The sequence below is a fragment of the Caretta caretta genome, chromosome 9, assembly GCF_965140235.1.
Source record: "Caretta caretta isolate rCarCar2 chromosome 9, rCarCar1.hap1, whole genome shotgun sequence".
NCBI lineage: Eukaryota > Metazoa > Chordata > Testudines > Cheloniidae > Caretta > Caretta caretta.
The window spans coordinates 97,101,639-97,128,518 of NC_134214.1; the positions used below are offsets into that span (position 1 = coordinate 97,101,639).

The 26,880-nt window shown below is 44.0% G+C and overlaps 2 long non-coding RNA genes across 2 annotated transcripts in view; one reads left to right on the top strand and one right to left on the bottom strand.

The window, feature by feature from the left end:
• The window catches only part of LOC142073248 (uncharacterized), a 218,264-nt gene that overhangs the window by 36,010 nt on the left and 155,374 nt on the right, over window positions 1–26,880 (bottom strand). The window lies entirely within an intron of this gene.
• LOC142073310 (uncharacterized) lies at window positions 4,718–26,114 on the top strand. The gene is made up of 2 exons (XR_012670116.1): window positions 4,718–4,988; window positions 24,818–26,114. It is a non-coding gene; the product is annotated as an uncharacterized LOC142073310 (long non-coding RNA).

The following is a 26,880-nucleotide window of genomic DNA, read 5'->3' on the forward strand; positions in this document are numbered from 1 at the left end:
ATCTTAAAACAAAAAAACTTCAAATCCAGACTCCAGCGAGAAACTGCTGAATTGGAATTCATTTGCAAATTGGACACTATTAATTTAGGCTTAAATAGAGACTGGGAGTGGCCAAGTCATTATGCAAGGTAGCCTATTTCCCCTTGTTTTTTCCTAACCCCCACCCCCCCAAGACGTTCTGGTTAAACTTGGATTTATGCTGGAAATGGCCCACCTTGATTATCATGCACATTGTAAGGAGAGTGGTCACTTTGGATAAACTATTACCAGCAGGAGAGTGAGTTTGTGTGGGGGGGTTTTGGAAAACGGGGGGGAGGGGGTGGATGAGAAAACCTGGATTTGTGCTGGAAATGGCCCACCTTGATTATCATACACATTGTAAAGAGAGTGGTCACTTTAGATAAGCTATTACCAGCAGGAGAGTGGGGTGGGAGGAGGTATTGTTTCATGGTCTCTGTGTATATAATGTCTTCTGCAGTTTCCACAGTATGCATCCAATGAAGTGAGCTGTAGCTCACGAAAGCTTATGCTCAAATAAATGGGTTAGTCTCTAAGGTGCCACAAGTACTCCTTTTCTTTTTGCGAATACAGACTAACACGGCTGTTCCTCTGAAACCAGTACCCAGTGGAAAAACTAGAAACTCTCCCCACAATTGTTTAACCAAAGTCCATTGCTGTAATCATGGATCAGTGGACAGAGCACAAGTCTGGGGAGTGTGCAGATCTGGATCTGAACCTTATCCCTGCTTACCTGCTATGTGACCCTGAGCAAGTCACCTCTGTGTGCCCTTTTCCCCTGCCACTCTTGGTCTGTGCTGTCTGGTTAGAATGCAAGGATTCTGAGGCGGGACCTATGTGATTGCACAGTGACTACCACAGCAGGACTACAAGCTGGGGTCTGTGTGCTATGGTCATACAAACAGTGAGGTTAATGTAAACCCTGAGGTCTGAAGCTCTGGAGGTAGGAGCGAGCTCACTCCTACCGTCTGTTCGGAAACAGGGGAAAAGAGCAAACAGACATTCTATAGGGGAAGGCGCTCTCTGCCACTGTTCCTCTCTTGGTTCCTCTCATTTGCATAAGCTTTCTACCCAGAACTCCACGTGACACCTTGGGGGCTCACCAGAACTCTACTCAAATTCCAGATTGGTGGGGTAGCCAGAGTGGGGTAGAAGTAAAAGGGGGGCAGGGCGGGACGGGACCGGACCGGGCCGGGCCAGGCCAGGCCAGGCCAGGCCACATGCCATTGTTCCTTCTCACCCAAAGACCTTCTAAAACAAGGGTAGAGAGATGGCTCTTTGCTGAAGCTGCAGAAAGAACCAACAAAGCCAAGGGAACTCAAATGTAGGCCCCCTTGCCTCCCCAGTACCAGTAAAGATGAAATCACAATAGCTGGATTAGGTGGCGGACCTCAGGAGTAGACTAGGGCTGGAGCTGGCCTGGCTGAGTGCACTCCTGGACTCTGGGACTATGCTACCCACTGATGCCAAGCTGAGAGTGGGGTGCAGTGGAGGAGGAGTGGGGAGATGATGGGATAAAGGGACATTGACTTACTGGATGTTCACACCAGTGGGTAGGGAAGTGAGGTAAAGGACTACTGCTAACATTACCGTGGGGGTGAGTGCTTTACTTATTATTCATACAGCTCTATTGTTAGTTTATTGGTGCTAGGTTTCCCCAAGTTGATTCTGTGTTCGTTTGTTCCCTTTTATTAGTTTTCTCCTGTTTTATACACAGACTCAGCACTTGGCAGCAGAGAAGTATTGCCTGTTAAGGGCACCCAGAGAAGGTTTTCCCCAGGTTTCTGGGTAGAGGCTTGCACCAGTGTGTTTGTTAATTTTAAGAGGAACCCCATGCCACCTTAACCTGGCCCGTGTTGCAGCCAACAACAGCTGGCAGCAGGGTTACAATAATGATAGACAACTATTGATTTCAATATGGCTTAGATCACAAATGCTTCAATGAAACAGTAAGGCTCAGCTGGAACCCATTAACGAACCTGCATCTTAAAGTTCTAGCCCCAGATTCTGATCTCAGTCGCAGACTAACTCCCCGGAGCTCTCTGCTTGGTGTCCCCTCTGGACTCCTGATTTTACACAAGTGACCCATACTCCCATCTCTGTTTTTTCATTTGTCGTCTCCCGAAATTATTTGATGCTTGGGTCCGGTGGCGAGGGAGACCTTCAGATGTGGGCAGGCATATGCCTGCCCATCCCCCATGCTTCAGTAGGTACAGAGTATAATTCCCCTGACTCCAGTAAAACTGAAATCAACAGTGACTTTAAAATAGTTTTACCTAGAACAGCAATTCACTCTGTTGCTGAAGTAGCTCAGCCATTACCTAAAGTATAATTATGTCACAGTGGTTAATCTGTGAAATATTTCTAGATAACAAACTTAACCAGTTCAAAATTTAATTAATCCTATTTTCATCCCAAATGATTTCTAAGAACAATATTTGAAATTGTTTTACCTTTTCCCATTGTCTAACAAACTGATGAACTTTTCCATCTGAGCGTCTTACTACTTTAATTGTCTGATCACTGAACCATCCCGTATGATAATTAAGTAAGTTAATAATGCAGAGCAATCTTAACCAAAATCAAACTTTTTTCTTATTTAGTAAAAGCATGGCATTTGGTCGCGTCATTTTCACTGAGTTAATTTAGAAAAGCAATTAATGTCTTCTAAACTAGTGGCATAATTTAGGAACACAGCACTCGCCCAGAGACCAAGACGCTGATAATGCTATTTTATAATAAAATAATGACAAGACCACCCCGCTCTTCTATAGCGCCTTTCAGCCAGAGATCTCAGAGTGCTTTACAAAGAGGGTCATTATCATCATCACCCCCATTTCAGAGATGGGAAAACTGAGGAACAGAGTGGTGACATGACTTACCCAGGGTCACTCAGCTGCTTGCATGTGTGATGTGTGCATTGTGCCAGGGTTCAGGATAATTATCAACCTTGTGTCTGTGGTCACCTGTTCACAGTAGCCATGCTGTCATATCGTTCATGGTACTGGCATGGTGCTTTTCCTTATCTTCACCTGATGCTGTCGGTCATTTTCTGAGGCTCTTTCTTTGGCGTGGCCCTAGTCTCTTTTTTATCCAGCGCACAGAATCACAGGACATAGGAAGGGATCTCAAGAGATCATCTAGTCCAGTGCCCTGCACTCATGGCAGGACTAAGTATTCTAGACAGCACAATGGAAGGAGTCGTCATCCTTGGGGAAGGAAGAAGGTGGGGCAGTCTTTCAAAGTTGGCAAGAAAAGATTCAACAGACTCCAATCCCTTTGAAAAGTGAGCCACAGACTTTGCGGGAAACTGCTCCAAGGTCCCAAGCTTAAAGAAAACAAACCAGCCCTGGCCAGGGAAACAGAGAAGGGTTTAGGCAGCCAAACAAGTTCACAGAGTCAGTCTGAGCTGGCCAGAAAAATGTAGGGGAATTGTAAGCGGCTGCACTCACCGCAGTGACACGGCCTTGTGCTGGGGCATGGTGCTGCTGGAGTCTCCACCTGTACCATCCCATTGACCCTCACTTTGACTTCACAGTGACCTGATTCAATCAGCCCTCCAGTTAAATCCTGTCTAATCCCTCCCTGGGCTCAACAGTCCTTATCCTGGCCATGATGACCCTTCCTCGGGGCTTGTAGGGGAACCGAGGCCCACCCTCTGCTCTGGATTTCAGCCCAGGGAACTAGATTTGCTCCTTCAGATGTGCTGTTATTTCCCTGGTCCACTTCCTACCTCCAAGCCCCACGGGCTATTTCCCTGCAGCTTCTCCACTGATTCCCAAGCTTCCGGCTTCTCCTTAAATCCTCCCAGCTCTTCCTTCCTCTCCTGGACTGCTGACCCCCTCCGAATGGCATCTCTGTGCCTTGCCCACTTTTCAGGGCCTACGACAGGGACTAATTCCATCCCTGTCATCTTCTTCAGTCTGCTTTCCCAGAGAGTGGGAACTCCCTACCTGCTCTCTCCTGGGGTTTTTTCCTTTGTGTTGGCTTTCCTGACCCTTGCATAGCTGGGGTCACTAATTATCGTTAAATAGCCAAATCAGAACCAGCTGAGGGATAGCAGCTAGGTCACAAGCAAAGCTGAGCCCAACTCCTCTTTAAGGGCCAGCCAGACTGTGACAGGAATACAAAAATAAATAAGGTCTATTAGCCAGTGGGGTTAAAGGGAATTAAAAGGGTTCTGTGCAGCTGCATCAGGAGAAAAAGTTGTGCTAGAGAGAGAGTAGGCCTCAGAATAAATGAGGAGTGGGGGCGATATTAACGATGACTAAATGCTTAACTTTGCCAAATCTGGGTCTGCCTCCAGAGCCAAGCATTTCTTCTCAGAATACATCAAAACTTCATCAAACCCTAATAAAAACCCAGCTCATTTGGGGTGGAGAGACGCTTTCCTAAATCTACAAGCCAACAAAGACAATGTTTGTTCGGAATCTCCACTGCAACGAAAAGGATCCCCCATACTGGGGCTTGCTCAGAAGAGAAAATCCTCATGGTTACAAGGTGGCCCAGCACAATATGAGAAACAGACAGACATTGAGCATATCACAGCCTGGATCAGGCAGTTCCAAGGCCGGTTTGAGGAACACTGGCTTCAATTAATGGCTTACTTATAAGATGAAAGAAGACAAACAATGACCTTGAGCTAAAACTACATTGTTTTATAACTAGAAAGAGGCCACTCATTTGGGAGCAGAATAAATATCTCCTAAGGACTTCTCTAAGTAGTGCATAACAATTCTGTGCCAAATACTAATGTGTTTATCTGTGCATAAAAACACTACTCCAGAAATTATGGTGAACCTACACTATAATATATAATGAACCAATAATACAGCAGCAAGCAAATATGTTCTACTTACCTGTAAAAAGCTTTATTACAAACTCCTGGAGAGCCTGAGTGACATTCAGCCAACCCGTTCGTGCAGATCTTTATCGTGGACAAGAAGAGAAGCATATAATCTGCCTTTCTGGTAAGTGGCCTTTGTTTAGCATAAAATAAAATGAGAAATAATCTCTGTGTGTGTGATTGTAGGTATGAGAAGTGACTGAACACTGAGTTACTAGAAAAGCCCTTTTTCCTACGCAGATCTAAATTCAAAATGTCTTAGGGTCCCCAAACTGTGGCCCTTGAAGAGCTATTTGGCTACATGATCCTAGCCCTCCTTCTTTCCAGTTGGGAGATGTGAACAGATAGGAGGATGAGGTGAAATGAAGAGCAAAGGGAGACCGTGGGGATAGATCTTTCCTAAAAAAGGGCAAAACACTGGCAATAAAAATATACAATTTACTTTCCTAGTGCACATGAGTAACCTCACACATGCCAACAGTCTCACTGAAGTAAGAGTTATTCACGGGTATAAATCATTACAAGATTGGGCCTTTAGTCTTGAGTTGATTGGGAAGCGATTCTCTCTCCCTACCTAAACATTTTTGAGGAAAATTAAATTCTTTGAATTTTGGTTGGGTTTCCTCAGAAACAAATCTTTTTCTTTTTTGACAGGCAACCTTAATTTTAGTATTTCCTAACTTTTGAGTACTTGACTTTGCAACCTTATTGTTTTTTTAGCACATTGTTTGCATGTGCAATACATAATATACTAGAAATTTAATAAATGCTATAATAAAAATTTATATTCCTGGCATACCCTATATCTGATCCTGCATATTTTAAAACTGTGTTTGTTCAAGCCATAGTGGATGAAATTATCCTTACTATTGCTAAACAAAGGTCTGGCATAATTCACAGGATAGAGCAAAGATGAAATTTTATATGTCATAATAATGCATATCAAAATAATTATGCAAAACTCACCCATAATTTTAAATGTCACTAGAAATGTATAATAATTAGAGCAAGATCTGTAAAAGACACCTCGCAGAAACTAAAACCTGAGTTTTAAGGAGTGTGATACAGAACCAAAATGAAGTAATTGAAAGTACATAAGGGAAGCAGAGCAAAAGGGGAGCATAAGAAATTGGTATAATAGGCATCAGACACAATGGTTGAGATTTTCAAAACCAAACAAGGGGATTTCGACGCACGTCCTCTATTAATTTGATTCCTTTATACAACCTTGAAAATCTCAACCATATTTAGGGCCTAACGCTGCAACCCTCATGTAAGAAGCAGTGAGCTGGAGACTTTAAAAAGTAGAAGGAGAAACAAAACCTGGCTATGTACTTAGTTTTTAATACACACTTGCTCTGCAAAGGCGGCACCGCCTTGGTGGCCGACTCAAGCCAGCCCTGATTTACTGAAAGAGGAGCCCTGTGCCCCACCTACTCCCTGGGCCTAATTCCAAGATCATTCAAGGCAATGGGAGTCTTTCCATTGACTTCAATGACTTTGAAACAGGCCCTCAATCAGCGGCTGAATTGGGGCCCATCTCTGACGCTGCCTCCGGTACCATCACTTCTGATGGCCATGCCAGTAGGGAAGGTGTGAAAACACAGAGCTGGCTGGCTGGCACAGATGCTGAGCTGGACTTTACTTAAACAAGAGAGACAGAAGCAAACATGACATCAGCAGTGAGTCTTATGTTCTTATGAAAGGTTAAGCCAAGAGATAACTACATCAGCCCCCCAAAAGGCAGATGTGCAATCTGTTTCTTCACAGAGACGCTGCTGCTTAGCATGCAGTGGCAGCATCGTCTCATCCTCTCCCTTTTATGCGTGAGATCCTTTAACTCAGGCCTACTGGAACCTACATTTCATTTCTTAGCTCAAGATTAGTTCCGGTCTGACATCAGAATACCTGCTGCAGAGAACACTGAACGGGACAGCTGCTTTTCCCTTCAACCGGGCTTGCTTTTAACACACACCTTCCCCTCTGATGTAGCAGGAGTAACACTGCTGTTCACTGCCAGCATCCTGCCAGAGGAAGAGCTTACCGTTACATGGAATAACTTCCGCACATTTTCCACCAGCTCAGACACTCATGCCCAGGAAATGCAGAGCAGGCCGTAGCCCTTCGTCTTTATCTCTTTGTAATGTTGGAGATATTTAGGTAGAGTTGTTAATCATCTTCATACTTAATATAAAGACTCTCAAAGGGGAAAAACTTAGCCACAGGCCAGGAACTGGTATTACAGAATTGCTGAAGTTAGAGAGCAAATATGGTGATCATATGTAGATCAAGAACCTGTTTACATCCATCCTTTTTTGCTTCCACTCTCATGCTATCATATTTATGTGGAGTCTCATGGGGACAAGTACTGCACAATAAATGTGCCTACATGAAAAACCTACAAGCTATTTAGGTTTTGTTGTCTGTATAACCACTGAGATCCTTTCTGAACAATTTTCAGTGGAAGAGGAGAAAAGAACAGCAGCAGTCTCAGAAGGATAACTGGTTCTCATATATGAAAGGAATAAGTAATCCCTTTATTTTGTAAAGGATGAGCAACAATTACTATTAGGAATCCCAAAGCATATCGTGTGAGAGGCAGTGCATATGGCCACCGCATTCCCCCATGAGGCCTGCAGCAACTGAGAAAGCACCTGCATTGCGTGTCCGAGGATTACAGATGCTGGTGGGGTGGGTTGAAACTGTCCCATGTGCCATGGTAAACTACTGAAAGCTGGAGGAATTACTGGCAATGTCAGAACACTTGAGGAGTGAACTGGAGGTATGCAATTTGGATCTGGGCTTCTTTTGTAGGACGTGTGTAAGTTGCCATCGGCATGGACTGAAACTGTAGCTTGAATAAAGGCTTTAGAAGCTACTCCGTTACTGATGTGAACTCCGTAAGACTTCACAGCACCTCCGTAGTCATTTCAGTTTGTCCTTGGCATGTTCCGTGTTTGTGGCGGGGGGACGATAATATTCAAATCTTATCAAAAACTCTTTGGACCTAGAAATGCCAGACTGAATTAGCTCCTACGTTTGAGGTAGTTTCACAGCTTCAAAAGAGATGAAACAAAAAGCAAACCTTATTGAACACCTCAGTGACACCCAACATGAAAGAGCGAGGAAAGGAAGGGTTATTATTTAGATCTATCACATTTTCTGGGTACAGAAAAGGAGAGAGCATGCATGACCTACTTGCAGAATTAGGAATTATCAAGCAAGCAGGTTTTAGGAATTCAGGACCAAATCTGAACTCAAAAGCTAAATCTCCACACAACTCTGCAAAAACCTCTCCTGTCTGGTGACCTCTGCCTAAAATACTGTACGGTCATTTGAATTAAAAACACTCTTCTCCCCAACTTGACTTCTGATAGCTTTCCTGGTTTTAGTTATTGCCCAATCACGTCACATGGTTTCTAAGATGCAGGGACTACAGTTTAAGGACATCTAGAGCCTCCTGCACACCCACTTGGTGAGACACTGACTACAGCATCATTCATTCCTCCACAAAAAGAAAAGGAGGACTTGTGGCACCTTAGAGACTAACAAATCACAAAAGCTTATGCTCAAATAAATGTGTTAGTCTCTAAGGTGCCACAAGTCCTCCTTTTCTTTTTGCAAATACAGACTAACCCGGCTGCTACTCTGAAACCATTCCTCCACAGAATCTCTGCACTGAACAACAATCAAAGCAGCAGGCCGTGCAGGTGTGAGGTCCTGCTGGGATGGGACTAGGACCCAGGTCTCCAGGGTGCCTGATGCTGCCACACCGCTACCTAGCAGTTGTAGCAGGGCTGCATACGTTATTACCACACCAATGCTTTGGAGATAAACTCTGCAGGAGGTACCACCTCGGACGGCTGGACATCTTCTCTCATGGCCCCTGATTGATCCAGGCGCCCTATTTAAGCCCAAGAGGAGCTCCCAGGCAGTGTCTGTGCAATGAGATGGACTCTCAAGCCAGCCGTAACACCAGACCTGCCTCTCAGCTCACTCTTGGACTCCTGACCCCAGCTCGGACCCTCAGCTTCTGCCCTTGAACTCGGACTCCAATCTCGACCCCTGGCTCCAGGACTTGGGATCTGACTCCATCTTTTTACCCCTGGTTTTGGTATTAGAGTTCCATCTTCAGGTTTGACCCTGAGCTTTGGTGCTTGAACTCAGTCTCTGGCTACAGACCCCAGCTTTGCTCCTTGAACCCTGGCTCCCTTTCTTCCCCCCTGGCATTGGTACTAGGACCCCAAACTCAGGCTACCGCTCTTACACGCCGACCCTGGTTCGGACCCCCAACCTAGCCCCCGGGACTCTGGCACGGGCTCTGACCACCCTGCTCTGACCGCAGGGAGGTCCATTTTCCTGGCACTCCATGCCATGCCAAACAGACAGGAGATGGTGTAGAAATGTATCGCCCCCTGCTGGGGATCAGAGGAATGATAGATAGCCGTTTCCAACAAACGCTGCTCACGCAGCTCAGCAGCAGTCCCAGCCAGCAATCTCTCCTCCACAGCCAGCGGCTCCATCTGGGAGGGATGCTCTATGCACACTCCTAGCCCAGAAAGAAAAGCAGAGCAAACATGCAGAGAACTCTAATTGCACCCCTGCTTCGGCTGCGTGTAGAAATGTGAAGAAATCACTGCATCTGTTGTCATACAGTGATGGACGCCTCTTGGCGGTCACACCATGGATCGAACCAGTGACTTCCTGACCTAAAAGCATGAGCTGCAAGATCTTAAGCCAAGACTGTATAGCGAGGGACTCTATCAAGTCATATCCTCTGCAGATCAGCAGAGCGGTGGACCTGTAACACACGCTAACCAGAGGGTTACAACAGCCCCTTGGGTTTGTGGGTCAGAAATGACAGTGAATGGTGACACAACATACGGGAAATAATGACCAGAGGGACACCAGTAAACAACTAACTTCTAGAGAAGAAATCTCTGAGAGAAGCCGATGCTGGACAATACACCTGAGCTGTAAGACATCCATGCCAGGAGATCTGCATATGTCAGGGAGAAGCAGTCAAGGACTTGGTTAAGAGTTTCCTTACTCTTGATCCAAGACACCTGACTCTAGCTCCCTGAGGATGAAAGTGTAAAGGGCTGGTCCGAGAGGGTGAAAAGTCTTGATACTTGAAAATCACAGGAGGAGATGCTGAAAATGTGGAGGGATTCCCCTGCCCCTTTCAGAACATGCCCCAGGGTCAAGGAGCAGTCCTCTCTTTCAACATCACCTTTCATCTCCTAATAGGCTTTTCATCTCCCAGTGGAAACTCTCTTAGCCCTAAAGCTTCACTGCTGATACCGAGGCCCAATACTGAATGTGCAGATTTTTGAGACTTGCAGTGTTGCAAACTCTGGAACATCTCATGGAATTCTGGTATTTTTCTTAAAGCCCCAGCTCCTAGAGTCATGTGATTATGTGAGAATCTCCATCCTAATTTAAAATAAATGAACAAAAAAACAGCTAAAGTTTACAGCCTCATGGTTGTGGAGACAAGCTTGAAAACATGAATCCAAAAGGCTCAAGAATCAGAAGGCAAATAAAAAAGAACCTGAAGTTTATTATTTTTAATCCAACCTCATGATTATTGACTGCTTTGGGTGGGCAATACCAAACATGCAAAAAAATCCAATCTATACAAATAAATCTTCTAACTATCCAACTGCATTTGCACAACAAAAGATGTGCACAACTTTTGAGACACACAAAGCCATAAGCACAGCAAACCACGTCTTCACAAGTATGCATGTGCAATTTTGGAGCGTGCATATTAAGAAACATGGTTAAGATGGCTTACGAAACTTGGCCTTCATTAAAAAATTAAACTCAGGAGAAAACCGGGAGAGGAAATGAGATTCTCCTATGTTCCCTTAAATATTTCTGGGAAGGTTTATCTCCAGTGCCCTTTGAAGTCAATGGGAGTTTTTCCCCACAGACTTGCATGGGCTTTGGATCAAGCATATGATCAGAAGGATTTCCTTCCGTCATCATCCTCCAAACCTGCATGGTCTTAAGGGACGGAATTCATTTTATAGCATGGAATCCTCAATTTTCTAGATAATGTTCCCCTTTCTTCCACAAGACAACAAATGAAAATGGAGGTATCCCCTATGCATTTTGTACCGCCTCTATGGACTTCCCCCTCCTTACGGCTATCACAAAGGGAATCCTATACATATTTGTAAAGTATGTTTTATGTATTTCTGTTTAAAATGTTAAAGTCGGTTTTCCTTTGTTTCAGTTTCCTACACCAAGCTGTGATGCATGCTGACTGAGGGACAGACTCTAAATGAGTCAGCTGCACTAAACACAGATAGGAAAAGTGGTTTCCTTAGCAACAGGAGATGTGTGAAGAGGGGGGGAAAAACGGAATGGCTTTTTCACTGTAAACAGGTTTGTTCTCATTTTAGCGACCTTCCTGCAAAACTGCACACAGAAGCTACTGACATTTTCAATGGTTTAAGTAAGATTTCTTACTTGGTTAAATGTTTGCAGTTTTGCTTGGGGTGGGCATGGGGTTAATTTTTATTTTGTAATTAATATTTCAAAGCAGCAAACAGTGTGATTTTAAAATAACAAAATCTGAAGTGTGGAAATGTGTTCTGATGTCTGGCGACAAAGAAAAATGAGAGGTGTTTTAAATCAATAAAGTCCTTATATCAACATAGCCACAGTGCTGCAAAGCCCTTTTTGATTATCCATCAGAAGTAGATTATGACTCTTCTACAGATCAGGAAAGGAAAATGTCAGGAGTGTTACTAGAAATCTAGCTGATGTGATATGCATTCAGGAAAAATCCCCGTTCCGGGGGATTGGAGATAAACCTCTGGAGATTCCAAACGAAACTGAAATGGTCCTGCAAGTTTTTTTTCTTTTCCTCCTCTTTCTCCTGAAATGCTTTTCAAGGAAGAAAACCACAACTGAAACCCCTTTCTGTGTGCATTGGAATCAGTACCTTCCCATCCATTGGATATCCCTAAGCTATCTAAAAATAGAAAGGGGAAACCCGCCTGAGATCAAAGAGGTTCATTTACAAAGCACAACACGAAGACCGCCACAATTCTCATTCTCATCACGTCCGCAGTAGTCGGATGGCAAGAATCAAACCATTACTTTGAAAATGTAGGAATGTATTTTCTGCCTGTCACCCTCACTGGATACCAGCTACAAGTGCCTTCTCCTGGAGCTGAGTTAAAAATTAAAAGCGGCAAATAATGTATTCAGTGAATGTAGCCTTTATTCTTCTACGTGGGGGGGAGAGTCTTGTCCTCTGAGAGTCACGGGTGAAAAAATGCAGGGAAGATCTGGGGAGCTAAGACATGAGTGACACAACCAATGACAGGAAAGCCTCTGCACCCACTCTGCACAGAGCAATGGCAAAACAAGCACCAGCCTACCTCCAATATTCCAGCCAAGAACATCCCCCAGAAAAGAATGGGAAAACACCGAGAACACTGAGTATATGACATTAGAAATGGGGGCGGCAGATCCTCACCCCTGCCCCAGCCCATTTACATCATGCATACAGGGGCCAGAGCAGTGAATAGGGGCCCCAAATGTCCCATATTTGGCTCCAGCGCAGACACAGGATGCGGAAGAAGCTGTAAGACAAGCCTAGGCGCCAACTCCATGGGTGCTCTGGGGCTGGCACTGCCAATATGCTCCTCCCCTTCAGCGGTTCATTGGCAGGCGGGAGGGAGGCACTGGGGGGGTGGAGGGGCAGTGTGGGTTGGAAGAGGCAGAGCAAGAGTGGGGGGAAGGGAGAGGGGTGAAGTGGGGGCAGGAAGAGGCAGAGTGAGGGTGGTGCCTTGGGAGAAGGGGCAGAGCCGGGTTGGAGCACCTCCGGAGAAAGCTGAAAGTGGGCACCTGTGCCTCCAAGGACCTCTTTGCAAGCCTTGGTTTGGAGGCCGTGCTGGGCCAGGAGGGGCAGGTCAAAGGAGGGGCCACAGCATGCAATGCTGCAGAGATACTGTACAGTCCTGTGGGCCATCGGGCAACCTGGCGAGGTTGCTGTAACTCAGAAAGGCCCCCCAAGGCTAAATTACTGTGGGGACCATAGAGCTGCCCTGGGAGGGCAAAAAGGTGACTCCTTTGCAATCTTAGAGGTCCAACATACAATCTTCTCCAAAAGAGTCCAGTGAACAGACAGCACCCAGTCTAAGCCAATCTGGAGCTTTCCATCTATCATAGACAGATTATCAGGGTTGGAAGGGACCTCAGGAGGTCATCTAGTCCAACCCCCTGCTCAAAGCAGGACCAATCCCCAATTTTTGCCCCAGATTCCTAAATGGTCCCCTCAAGGATTGAACTCACAACCCTGGGTTTAGCCGGCCAATGCTCAAACCACTGAGCTATCCCTCCCCCCTGATTCACTAGGGCTTGGATGGCCCATGTAATTGGTAGGGATACATCTCTCTAGCCAGAGTCTTCACAACCATAGTCCATAATACCCGAGCACCTCACAAACACAGAGTAATTTAGCCTCACAAAACAACTACGAGTTAGGGGAGTATGAAAAGCCATGGAATTAATGGGCAGGAGAAATGGAACTATGTTAGCAGTGCTGGTGTCTGCAGGTAAGGTTGGAGGGGCAGTACGAATTGGCCTGCATTACCTGTGCTGTAGATAACTAAAGGATGGCATTTTTAAGGGCTGACAATCTGGAATCTTCACAAGTACAATAAGACGGACAGCAAAAGGCTCCATCTCTAGCCAAGGGTGGTTGAGAAGGAGCTGAGGACAGTTAGCCCCCATGCGCTGTCTAGCCTTGTGGTGCAGCACAAGGAGACAGCATGTGCACAGGCCCAATGGACACTGCTACCGAAGTTCTCTGATCAGCAGCGCAGTGATGCAGATATACTTACAGCACCCACAGGGACACTATTCAGAAAATTTAGAGGACTGTAAGAACAGCCACACTGGGTCAGAACAATGGTCCATCTAGCCCAGTATCCTGTCTTCTGACAGTGGTTTCAGAGGGATGGACAGAACAGGACAATTTATTGAGTGATCCAACCCCTTTCATCCGGTCCCAGATTCTGGCACTCAGAGATTTAAGGACACATGGGGGTGAGTCCCTGACCATCTTGATGGAGCTATTGATGGACCTATTCTCCATTAACCATCTAGGTCTTTTTTTAACCAAGTTATGTTTTTGGCCTTCAAAACAACCCCTGGCAAGGAGTTCCACAGGTTGACTGAGTTGTGCAAAGAATTAGATTCATACAATCATAAACTTTAAGGTCAGAAGGGACCATCAGGAACATGTAGTGATTCTAGTCTGACCTCCCAAACATTGCAGGCCACAGAACCTCATCCTCCTCTCCTGTAATGGACCCATAGCTTCTGGATTAGTTACTGAAGTCCTCAAATCATGATTTATAGATTTCAAGTTACAGAGAAACCACCATTTACTCCAGTTTAAAGCAGCAAGTGGCCCCATCCCCATGCTGCAGAGGAAGGAAAAAAACCTAGGGTCTCTGCCAATCTGACCCAGGGGAAAATTCCTTCCCGACCCCAAATATGGTGATCAGTTAGACCCTGAGCATGTGGGCAAGACCCACCAGCCAGACATGTGGGAAAGAATTCTCTGTAGTAATTCAGAGTCCTTATGTTTGTTTTAAACCTGATGTCTATTAATTTCACTGAGTGACCCCCTCCCTCACTTCTTGCATTATGCAAAGGGGTAAATAACACTTCCTTGTTCATTTTCTCCCCACCATTCTTGATTCTACAGACCTCCATCATAAACCCCCTTTGTCGTCTCTGCTCTGACCTGAACAGTCCCAGTCTTTCTAATCTCTCCTCATCTGGAAGCTGTTCCACGCCGCTAATCGTTTTTGTTGCCCTTCTCTGCACTTTTTCCAATTCTAATAGACCTTTTTTGAGATGGGACGACCAGCACTGCAGGCAGTCTTCAAGTAGTGGGTGTACCATGGATTTATATATTGGTATTATGATATTTACTGTATTGTCTATACTTTTCCTAATGATTCCCAACTTCTGTTCGCTTTTTTTACTGCCGCTGCACACTGAATGGATGTTGTCAGAGAACTCTCCACAATGACACCAAGATCTCTTGCTTGAGTGATTACTGCTAAATTAGATCATGTCATTTTGTATGTATAGTTGGGATTATGTTTTCCAGAGTGCGTTACTTTGTATTTATCAAAGTATGTCATCTACCATTTTGTTGCCCAAATCACCCAATTTTGTGAGATTCCCTTTGTAACTCTTCACAGTTTGCTCTGGACTTAACTATTGAGTAATTTTGTATCAATTCTGCAAACTTTGCCACCTCACTGTTAACCCCTTTTTCCAGATCATTTTTGTGTAGTTCCCCTTTTTGAAGTTAAATGCTACTGTGATGGGTTTCTTTGGTATTCCCCCCATAAAAAGACATTAAATTTAATTACATTATGGTCACTATTACCAAGCAGTTCAGCCATATTCACCCTTGGACCAGATCCTGTGTGCCACTTAGGACTAAATCAAGAAATTGCATCTTTCCTTGCGGGTGCCAGGACTAGCTGCTCCAAGAAGCAGAATTTATTGATCTCTAGAAATTTTATCTCTGCACCCCATCCTGAGGTGATATGTTCCTTGTCAATATAGGGATAGTTGAAATCCCCCATTATTATTGGGATTTCTGTTTTCGTAGCCTCTCTAATCTCCCTGAGCATTTCACAATCACTGTCAACATCCTGGTGAGATGGTCGGTAGTATACTCCTCCTCCTATACTCTTATTATTCAAACATGGCATTTCTATCCACAGAGATTCTATGGAACTGTAATTCATTTAAGATTTTTACTATATTTGACTATGCTTTTTTTCCACATATAGTGCCACTTCCCCACCAGTGTGACCTACTGTCATTCCTATATATTTTCTACCCCCGAATCACCTTGTGCAATTGATTATCCTCATTCCACCAAGTTTCTGTGATGTCTATTATATCAATATCCTCATTTAATACCAGGCACTCAAGTTCACCCTTCTTAAGATTTAGACTTCTTGCATTTGTATACAAATACTTACAACATTTGTCAATATTTAGTTTTCTGCCTTCATGTGATATAATTGAATGGGATCTTTTTCATTTAACTGTTTCCTTTCAGTTCCTACCTGCACTCTATCAATGTCTAGCCTCTCCTCTTTACAAGGATATAGAGTACCCTCTTTAATAAATCCTCCCCTACGGGATGTGTCTGTCTGAACCGTGTGCTCCTCCGCACCTGTCGGCTTTCCCCAGCCCTTAGTTTAAAAACTCCTCTATGATCTTTTTAATGTGACATGCCAGCAATCGGATTCTGTTTTGGTTTAGGTGGAGACCATCCTTCCTGGACAGGCTCCTCCTTTTTCCAAAAGCTTCTCCAGTTTCTAATAAACCAAAATCCCTTCTCCCAGCACCATCGTCTCCTCCATGCATTGAGATCCTGCAGTTCTGCCTTTCTAACTGGCCCTGCGCAGGAAACTGGAAGCATTTCAGAGAATGCTACCATGGAGGTCGGGAACTTTAATCACTTACCTAGCAGCCTAACTTTGGCCTTCAGGACTTCTCTCCTATCCTTCCCTAGGTCATTGGTACCTACATGAACCACAGATACTGGCTCCTCCCCAGCACTGCACATAAGCCTGTCTTAAGAGGTCTGCAACATTGGCAACCAGCAGGCATTTCACCATGCAGTTCTCCCAGTCTTCACAAATCCAGCTATCTGTATTGCTAATGATTGACTCTCCCCTTGCTATGACCTAACTCTTTCAAATAACTGGAGTTCCCTCCCCCGGAAAGGTATCCTCAGTATAAGAGACTACTATGACATCATCTGGGGGGTGGGTCCCAACTATAGGATCATTTCCTTCTGTTCCACTCTGATGTTCTCCTTTCCTGACATTTTCATCCTCCTCAATAGCTCACAGGCTGTCAGACTGGGGGTGGGACCGCTGTACTGTGCCCCAGAAAGTCTCATCTATGTACCTCTCTGTCTCCCTTAGCTCCTCCAGTTCAGCCATGCTGGTCTCCAGAGCCCATACACGACCTCTGAGGGCTATGAGCTCCTTGCACCAAAAACACATTTGCCACCTGCCCACAAGGCAGGTAATCACACATGCTGCAGTCAGTGCAATACACTGAATAGCCCCTACTCTGCTGCTGGACTTTTGCCTGTATTATTTTTCTTCTTACAGGGTTTGTTTGTTCTTTGTGGGTTTTTTGTTTTGTTCTGTTATTGGTAAAAACAAAAGTGTTTGCCATTAATGTCTTACCATGTGTAAATTGATCACTGGCCCTGAAATTTGGGGATAATAATAAACAGTTCATCATGAAGCTAATACACACTGGCCTGAACTTTTTTAGTTTTTTTCAAACAAGCTATTACAGCCGGACGAAGCGTCCGGTGAACATCCCATTTCTCAAATGTAGCTCCTTTCTGTGCTCACAACAAAGCGACTTCACTGTTTATAAATGTCTTCGTTACTAGAAATTGCTCAATGATTTGTGTGAACATATTGCAGTCTGTGGACATGGGTGCAAGTTATTCACTGCAACTCTTGCTTTAAGTATTTGCTGCAGTAAGCAAGTTGCTGTATGTACAGCGTGAGTGGTCACCTACTCACACGCTGTCATTTCTGCTCCCTAACTGGACGATCAAAATCCATGAAGAACTTTCAAGACTTCCACACAAACACTTCTGACCCAGGTATATATGCACATGGGTATTTCCCATACTTTTGCACCATCTGAAGTATGGGGAAAGTTCAGCTTATGTATCTACATACTAGTTTTAAAGGCAAGATTCTGCCCACAATTTGCAGTAAAGAGGAGGTGCACACAGTCTGGCTGTAAGTGGCTGTTTCCAACCTTCATTTTTTGTTTTTCCCCACAATTTCTTCCTTGTTTTCTTCTTGTGGCTTCAGGGGAAAGGGGGAGCAAGGGTGGGGCCTCGGGGCAGAGTGCGGGCGGGACCACGGATTGGGGAGGTTTAGCCTCCCCTGGCCTATTATACCCACTGCCCATGACCTGTGGTTTTATTCTGACTTCTCTGTCATCTTTTAAAGCAAGGGTGCAGATTTAAGTTCACACCTGATCCAAATTTTGTGGTTAATTAGTGAGTTGGCTAATCCACTGGAAGCAGGCATACTTTAAACATGTGTGAGTAAATACTGAGTATTTCAATCCCATCTCTCACTCATTTGAACTCTCGCTGATATTTACAAGAATTAACGTTTTAGGCATTTTAATTACACTGCTTTAGTCCTGAGTATCCCAGGTATTTTCAGTTCATCAGACAGATGATATTTAGCTCATCTATACACACTGAATGGCTTCTGTTTCCAATCACACTGACATTAACTTGCTTTGATTTTAACTAACTCAGCTAGTCCCTGCCATTGAGCGCCTATCCTGAAACCCAAGCAGCTATGAGATTCTGCATCTTTATGTCGGACTCCAGGACAGAAAGCTAATATCTGCAAAACTGACAAATTTCACAACATTCACTCTAACATAGCCCCAATTTTATTTAATGCCACTGCAGTGTTGTTAAAGACAACGAGTCTAATGATATTTATGTGCCAGAATCTCATTACAAAGAAAGGAATAGTATCAGACTGGTCGACATATAAATCTCAGCTGCCCTCTACGTATTAAAAATGTTAATTCTTATTAGAAATGCTAAATGGCTTCACAATAAGTAGTGAATCTACAATAATTTGGAGAACTTTGTTTACATTTTGCCAGAAGTCCCCTCCTGCATTAAAAACCACAGGAAAGGGGCTCTGTGGGAAGAAATATCCGGGATATAGGTACCCCCAATCTAGGTGTAGGTGCTGATCTCTGGCACCCAACCCACAGCTCGTTGGAAGCATGGGCAGTCTCAGACTCCCAGGGGAGAAGTTAAAAAGCCCTTCTGCAAGATATCTGATCTGTGTTTCACAATACCTTACAGGGAAAGCTTGTGAGCTGACTGCTGCCCCCCTGGTAGCCACTGGCAAAAGAGGTTAGTCCAGGAGAGGGAAAAAGTATTTCACATTTATTTCTTGAGGATTCCTATCTCAGCTGGAATGATAGGGCAGTTTTGACACTAAGAAGAAGACAGGCATTGACAGGTTATCTCCCTGACAAGACAGTTCTTCCAAATTCTCACAGCTATAGAAATAATCCTATTAGCCCTTCTTCTCTCCTAACAAGTTCTTGTACTTGTTTGAGTGGTTTTATTTTCAGAAGGTTTTTATTAGTTTACACATTTGGAACATTTAAGTGTCTAAGAGACCCTTTGTTTCCATACTTGCATTTTTTTTTAAATAATCTGTATGACAATCTTTGACTTTAATTTGGTTTTCTCTGGGAAATAAGACAGACATTCTAGCTAATTAAATACAAGTTTGGAGTTTGATTGGTTGGTATATTCTTAGAAGTAACTGACATGGATTTGTAATTACAACATTCATAAGGATCCCTAAATGGCCCCCTCAAGGATTGAACTCACAACCCTGGGTTTAGCAGGCCAATGCTCAAACCACTGAGCTATCCCTCCCCCCATATTGTCTTTTGAAATATGTTCTTTGCACAGATAAACACATTTTTTAAAAATAGAGCAAATGGGGTGTCAGACAGTAGAGCTAGAGGAGCAGGAAAATGGCAGTAGAAACCAAATTCTATCACGTTTCATTACATGATATTTCACACAAAAAATGTGGTATTTTGGCAACTCTGCATGTAGTAGTCATACCGGCTCTATTCCTTGAACCAGACTCAGAAGTGCCCAGTGCCAGACCTGCACAGAGGGGTCACTGGAATGCCCCCTTTCTGCAACTGATGCTCTCTGTGTAGGCAGAGGTTAGGCAAGGATAACATAGATTGGGCTACTCCTGGTCTACACCACTCAGGTATTCCCCTTCATCGGGGGAATCCCTTGCTGTCCACCTATGATATCTTTAGACCCCTAGAATCACAGAATATCAGGGTTGGAAGGGACCTCAGGAGGTCATCTAGTCCAACCCCCTGCTCAAAGCAGGACCAACCCCAACTAAATCATCCCAGCCAGGGCTTTGTCAAGCTGGGCCTTAAAAACCTCTGAGGAAGGAGATTCCACCTCCTCCCTAGGTAACCCATTCCAGTGCTTCACCGCCCTCCTAGTGAAAATGTTTTTCCTAATATCCAACCTAAACCTCCCCCACTGCAACTAGGAGACCATTACTCCTTGTTCTGTCATGTCATCTGCTACCACTGAGAACAGCCTAGCTCCATCCTCTTTGGAACCCCCTTTCAGGTAGTTGAAAGCAGCTATCAAATCCCCCCTCATTCTTCTCTTCTGCAGACTAAATAATCCCAGTTCCCTCAGTCTCTCCTCGTACGTCACATGGTCCAGCCCCCTAATCATTTTTGTTGCCCTCCCCTGGACACTTTCCAATTTTTCCCACGTCCTTCTTGTAGTGTAGGGCCCAAAACTGGACACAATACTCCAGATGAGGCCTCACCAATGCCAAATAGAGGGGAATGATCACGTCCCTCGATCTGCTGGCAATGCTCCTACTTATACAGCCCAAAATGCCATTAGCTTTCTTGGCAACAAGGGCACACTGTTGACTCATATCCAGCTTCTCGTCCACTGTAACCCCTAGGTCCTTTTCTGCAGAACTGCTGCCTAGCCATTCGATCCCTAGTCTGTAGCTGTGCATGGGATTCTTCCGTCCTAAATGCAGGACTCTGCACTTGTCCTTGTTGAACCTCATCAGATTTCTTTTGGCCTAATCCTCTGATTTGTCTAGGTCCCTCTGTATCCTATCCCTACCCTCCAGCATATCTACCACTCCTCCCAGTTTAGTGTCATCTGCAAACTTGCTGAGGGTGCAATCCATCCCATCATCCAGATCATTAATGAAGATATTGAACAAAACCGGCCCCAGGACCGACCCTCTTGTGCTCCCACCTGATGCAACAGAGGTGCATTAGGAATGAAGATCTAATCCATAAAGTTTTACCCAGCCCTGTCACTTGGTATGTTCAGGAGGCCCTGCATCTACTGTGCTCTGCACAGCTTAGATTCAAACAGTCCTTGCCACTACAAAGGAAATTCTTGATGGCTAATGGGTCAGATCTTCAGCTAGCGTACATCAGCAGTGCTCCACTGATTATCATGTTACCTTTTAATTAAATGAATGGAGCTGTGCTTCTTTACCAGCCTGAGAATCTCACCCAACGTGTGTGAACTCAAAAACTGTTCAGACATTTCCCCAAAACCTCAGATCTCGAATGTTACGCCAGTGAAGAAGTACACATGAATTGGTAGAAAGATGCATGTTAACTGTACAGAAAGGGTGCCAACAAGCTGTAATTAAAAATGCCAGAAAATCCCAACTGACTGAAATTAAAATGTTATCAGATTAGAAATATGTACTTTATTTGTTGTTTAAAAGAAAAATACGTCTGGCATGTAATCACTTTTACATGCTCTGTACTGCACTGATACCAACCACATGGTTAGTGCATATAGCTGGGAAATCAGTGGAGTTTATCATTAGGTATCAACAGTGGAAAACTAAGGACAGTATGCAGTAATTCTGCAGATACAGTATTCTGATTTAAGTGTAATTTATGTCTGCTCATTTAGACTGCAGTTATTCCAAATACCAGATGGTTTTTAACTTCTTTAGTCCTACATAAAAATGGTGATTAGTGCACATTATATTTATTTTGTGACTGTAGAGGAAATGTAATCCAGCTGAAGTCAAACCCTTATGGCAACACAACAGGAATTCTCTGCCTACACTTTACCGCTAGGAAGTGAAAGAAAGATCTGTTTTGTTGTTCTAACATTCTAGTTTATTGCTGACATTTATTATGCTACCTTTCATAAATGAGAGGTAAAGGTGCAGCAAAAATCAATGGCAATAAGAACTAAACTACATTTATATTGAACAGGAGCAGAGGGGTATTCTGCCTTTGATTAATTCATTACTAAATAGAATATGAAAAATTATTTTCTTACATTGTTCATAAACAATATAGTACTGTATGTGGAAATATGTGGACAATGAAATACTGGCTTCTTCAACAAAAGGACTTTGTTAGTGAAACATTTAGATTATCCTAGCTACACTGTTGCAGTTGCAGCTAGATGCAACCTAGCTGCCACAGTTCGGGAAGGTGGATTACCTACATCAACGAAAAACCCCTTCTGTCGATATAAGAAGTGTCTACACTATGGCGCTACAGTGGCATAGCTGCATCTATATTGTGTAGCTATGCCCATATACTGAATAGCAAGTTAGTATCTTCAACCTAGGAGAGATTCCTATTCCTTCTACAATACATTTTTTAGGGGGTTACAAAATTAGATGCAACAAAAACACGTCTGAAAAGGTCCTATTAGCTCTATAAAGGGCACTTCTAAAAACTCTCCCCTTGGAGCACAAGTTCTATTGACTTTAGTTGCTTTGGAAAAAATCTCCTTACTATCTCCAAACAAGTCTGAACTCATCTTCACACCTCCTATGCCTTCACCACTTTTATTCCTCTTGGGGAATGAACAGACCATGCCAAAGCTGAGAGTCTGATCAAATTACAAAAAGCGCCTATAAGAAACAAGACATGGAGATTCTAAGATATATGCCTCCCTCTGTAATTCAATAGTATTAAGGATGGGAACACAGTAGGATAAAGACTGGGAGGTGAAAACCCTTGTACTTTATTATTTGGACAATGCATGAAACATTGCTGTTTTGATTAATCAAGCAAAGTATTTAAACCCATGCTTAAATGTAAGAACCTGCTTACGTCCCATTGAAGACAACGGAGCTTAAGCATGCTTCTAAAGCCAAGCATATGCTTATGTGGTGTGTGAAGTGAGGATGGATTATTTAAGGGTTTAAGACCCAAGCCTACAAGTGACCCCTGCAGGCAGACCTTTGCAATGAAGTCAAAGGGGCCTTACGGGTGCAGGGGTTTGCTGTTGCCGTTAGATGAAGGCTTGTGTCAGATCCTTCATGTTCTCGTCCTGTGCCTTGCTGGACCTAGTCATCCTTTGATGAACATGTGCAATAACCAATAATAAAGGTTTTGCATGTGTTTAGAGGGGCAAGTGAGCCCCATTATTAGAATTAATATATCAAATTACAGAAATCATACGTTGGCCCAGTGCTCGCCTTTTGTTGCCAAAGAATATCCTTGTGTTGGCAGAGCTTTCCTCTTGTAATTAAACTGAGTCCCTTCTTGAACCCGTTCTATCTGGGAATGAACCACTGAACCATAGATCATCAGTGCAAGCTGTCGCATTTGAGACAGATCAGTAATACAGTTTGAGAAATAGATGCACTGATGAGGCATTGCTGAAGGAGCTCTCCTCACTATTCCATGAAGAAAATCAGCCACGCACACCATATTAAAAGCTAGTTTCCTGATAACCTGGTAGGAACGCTGATGCTAAATCAGCATTTACATTTCCAGCTGGGGTATTCAAATCCAGAATCAGTGAGGCTGCTGAAGACCTGCCAGTGATGCCAGTGGACTGAAAGGGAGATTCCAACCCTCTGCGGTGGCACTGTGACTTATGCAGGCAGTCGTACCGATATACATACACTACTGATTCCTGCCAGGCCTGGTCCCTGCACTCTGCCTGAGCAAACGGTTGGGTGCAGAGAAATTGTTCAAGTCATTCTGGAATCTTCCAGCATATCCTCGATCATATCCTTCATTAGCATACATGATCCATTAAGCAGCTTTTGGTCATGGCTGAAGGCCTGTGGCCCCAGTTACTCAGGGACCACAATCCTGCCCCTTTCCTGTTACGCCCAGGGCTACAGCAAACCTGTGATGCATGATGCAGAAAAGGTGCAAAGGCCCCCGGTTCCTGATCAGTGGCAAAACAGCCCAGGCTCTCTATCCTTAGCTGTAAGATATGGACCTGCTCCTTCCCGGCTGAACTGACGAAGCATCAACGGGGCCAAACTGTCTGTCTCCTTTGCCGAGAATATCTCCACATGTGGGAGTCTGCACCAGACACGGAGCTGGCAGGTAGGCACCACTTTCCGTTCAAGCAGGGAGATGTGTCAGGGTGTGGCCGGAGCATGCTGAGCACTGATAATCTCTCTCAGGGGCACCACTGGAGTTTAGTTCAGCTGCTCTAAGCTACTCCGAGGTTCTGGCTAGAGCAGAACCAGCCAGAGAATCAGGGAGCTGTAACCAATGACCCCTCCTCCCTGGCATGTGTGAGCCCAGCTCTGTCACAGCGGAGAAGACAGACCGAGGTAAACTACTGTACCTCATGGATTCAAGTGAACTGTAGCTCACGAAAGCTCATGCTCAAATAAATTGGTTAGTCTCTAAGGTGCCACAAGTATTCCTTTTCTTTTTGCTGTAAACTCTGCAATTTTAGTCCATACGCTTTACTGCGGCATGAGTTCAGAAGGGATTGGGTTATTTGCAGCTTTTCTTCAGTTAAGGGGCAAAATCAAGTGACTGTAATTTATACTTTGAGAGGAGGAACATATAATATGCAGCTTCTTTTGGGGGCAGGGTACAGGACAATCCTTTAAGTGTGACTGGAATGTAAGTACTTACACGTACATTTTCATTCTAAAATGTATGGTTAACTAGTTTGGAAATAAAAATAAAAAAACCCAGAAGGTTAAAACGGCTACTTTAATAAAAACACGGTTGAAAATTTGCTGTGTATTATTAAGTAGAGAACTCAAAGTATAGCTAAAGTGTTGTAGTGGTCACTGATGGACTGAAAGTTATTGAATAAGCCATAAATCCGAGGCTAGTTTTATTGTACGTTGTTCAAACTGCCACTGTTTCACATACCACAGCACGGAAATCATGCACTTTGAGTTTACAAAACAAGAGTGTGACCCAAAGCCCAGTGAAGTCAATGGAAAGGGCTTTGGACTAGGCTCTATGAGCAGTCAAACCTCAATCACAAAAAGTCTTTCTTTTTTTACTTCCTAGGAGCCATCTTCCTCCCTCATCCTTTGACGATCCCTTAATAAGGCTACTTGGACTGCAGCCAGCCATGGATTCTCAGTCTCAACTGCTGTATCCCATTTAAAATCTCCGCGTGTTAATGCCAGACACTCAGGAGGTGTCAAAATTGTGTGTCCAATTATAACTCCATAACAATCATGGAGAGGAACTGGCAGATGGCTATCATATGCTTAAAGTATCATTTCTAAAGTAAAAAAAAACATTTGTTTTCCCCATCAAATTAAATATTTTCCTGTTTGAGTTCATATTTTAAGAAGAATTTAGGAAAACCTGCCGGTGATCTAGAAACATTCTGTCTTACATTGGCACTCTGTGCTTTACAGCTCTTCTTTGGGGATGGCTCTAAGATGTCCCAGATGCCAAGATGTTTTTTTAGCAGCATCTGGCTTTTTGGCACACTAGGGTTGGCAGCTTCAACACTGCCAGGGGGTAGTTCTATGTTTCAAGTGTGTGACTGGGGTTGCCTTGACCGTCTACATGACATTTCTTTTTGATTTACCTTTCTGTGTGAGTGGCGTTATTTCCTCTCTGGTGTCACGGCTCATGCAATTCCAGCGTGTTGAATCCACAAGGGGATCTTAAAATCAAATCACAGTGGACATCCCTGTATAATTAGATATGAAATTGTTGGATCATTCTAAACCAGGGTCATCTGTGGGTCACGAACCGCTCTTCCTGCCCTATTGCCCTTGTGAGAGCAACATGACCTTACGGATATTCGGAGGGGGTGGGGGTGGGAGGATTTGAAATTTTTTAGTTAACAACAAAAAAACCAAAAACACATTGTTCCAGAAAAATGTTCCCATTTTTCAACCAACTCAGATATTTTGATGCACCATCACTTGTAAAATGGAAATGTATGTTCTCACTTAGCTACAGAGGGAAGGGATAGCTCAATGGTTTGAGCATTGGCCTGCTAAACCCAGGGTTGTGAGTTCAATCCTTGAGGGGGCCATTTAGGGATGTGGGGCAAAAATTGGGGATTGGTCCTGCTTTGAGCAGGGGGTTGGACTAGATGACCTCCTGAGGTCCCTTCCAACCCTGATATTCTATGATATATGCACATCAGAAATCTGCTTCCTCTGATCAATCACAGCACGGTCTCATGCAACGCTTCCCAAACTGCGAGCCAGGGCTTTCTTGGGGAGACACAATGGTTCATGGGGGAGCTCTGAGTGTTGCCAGTGGGGAGGGGATTGAATCGATATGGCTGCTTTTCTTTATTTCTAATTAAGATACTATTAAACTAGGCTTAAAATCACCTGTGTCTTACATACATGTCTCTGTCTTATGTTGCTGCTGGGCTTGGCAGCCTCTCTGTGCCCTCCTCTCCTGCAAAGGGGCTTCAGCAGAGAGACTCCCTGCTGGGGGAAGCATTCAGCAGGAAGTCTCTTGACTGAAAGACCCCTGCTGGAGCAGAAGGCCAAGCAACGCTTCCAGAACCAGTAGCACCCGCACTTGCATTGGCTTTGCCCTCAGCCCCCTTGTTATCAGCCCCCTTGCATGTTATCTTCATCACAGAAGGATTTTTACCAAGTGCCACGACTGCATGTAGCAAACATTTGGCTGAAGATTATTAGATTTAACTCCCGCTCTTGGGTAACAGTGTGCTTCATTTCAGCCTTAAGTATCTCAGCTCAAGGAAATCTCTTAGAATGATCAAGTGAACAAAGGGTGAAGACCAAGTTTTCAAAGCTAACACACCAGGAATTCTGGATTTCTGTTCAAGGGGAGTATGAAGAACTCAGGGGTGAAGCTACGAAATTGCTGCTTCCATTCACTTCTAGTCTTGGGTTTTCAGTGAAAACTAAACATAGGAACTTTTAAAACTTGGAAAACAAAGTTACGACTGATGCTACAAGAGATTCAATCAAACATTACTACATGGCTCAAAACAGGCCAAATCTTCTCACTAAAATCTTACGCTGTGTCTGAACACACACACACAAATTCCATATTTTCAAATCATAGTTTTAAAACCCAGATTAGATTGAATTATATAATTAAACAAATTGTTTGTTGTTGAA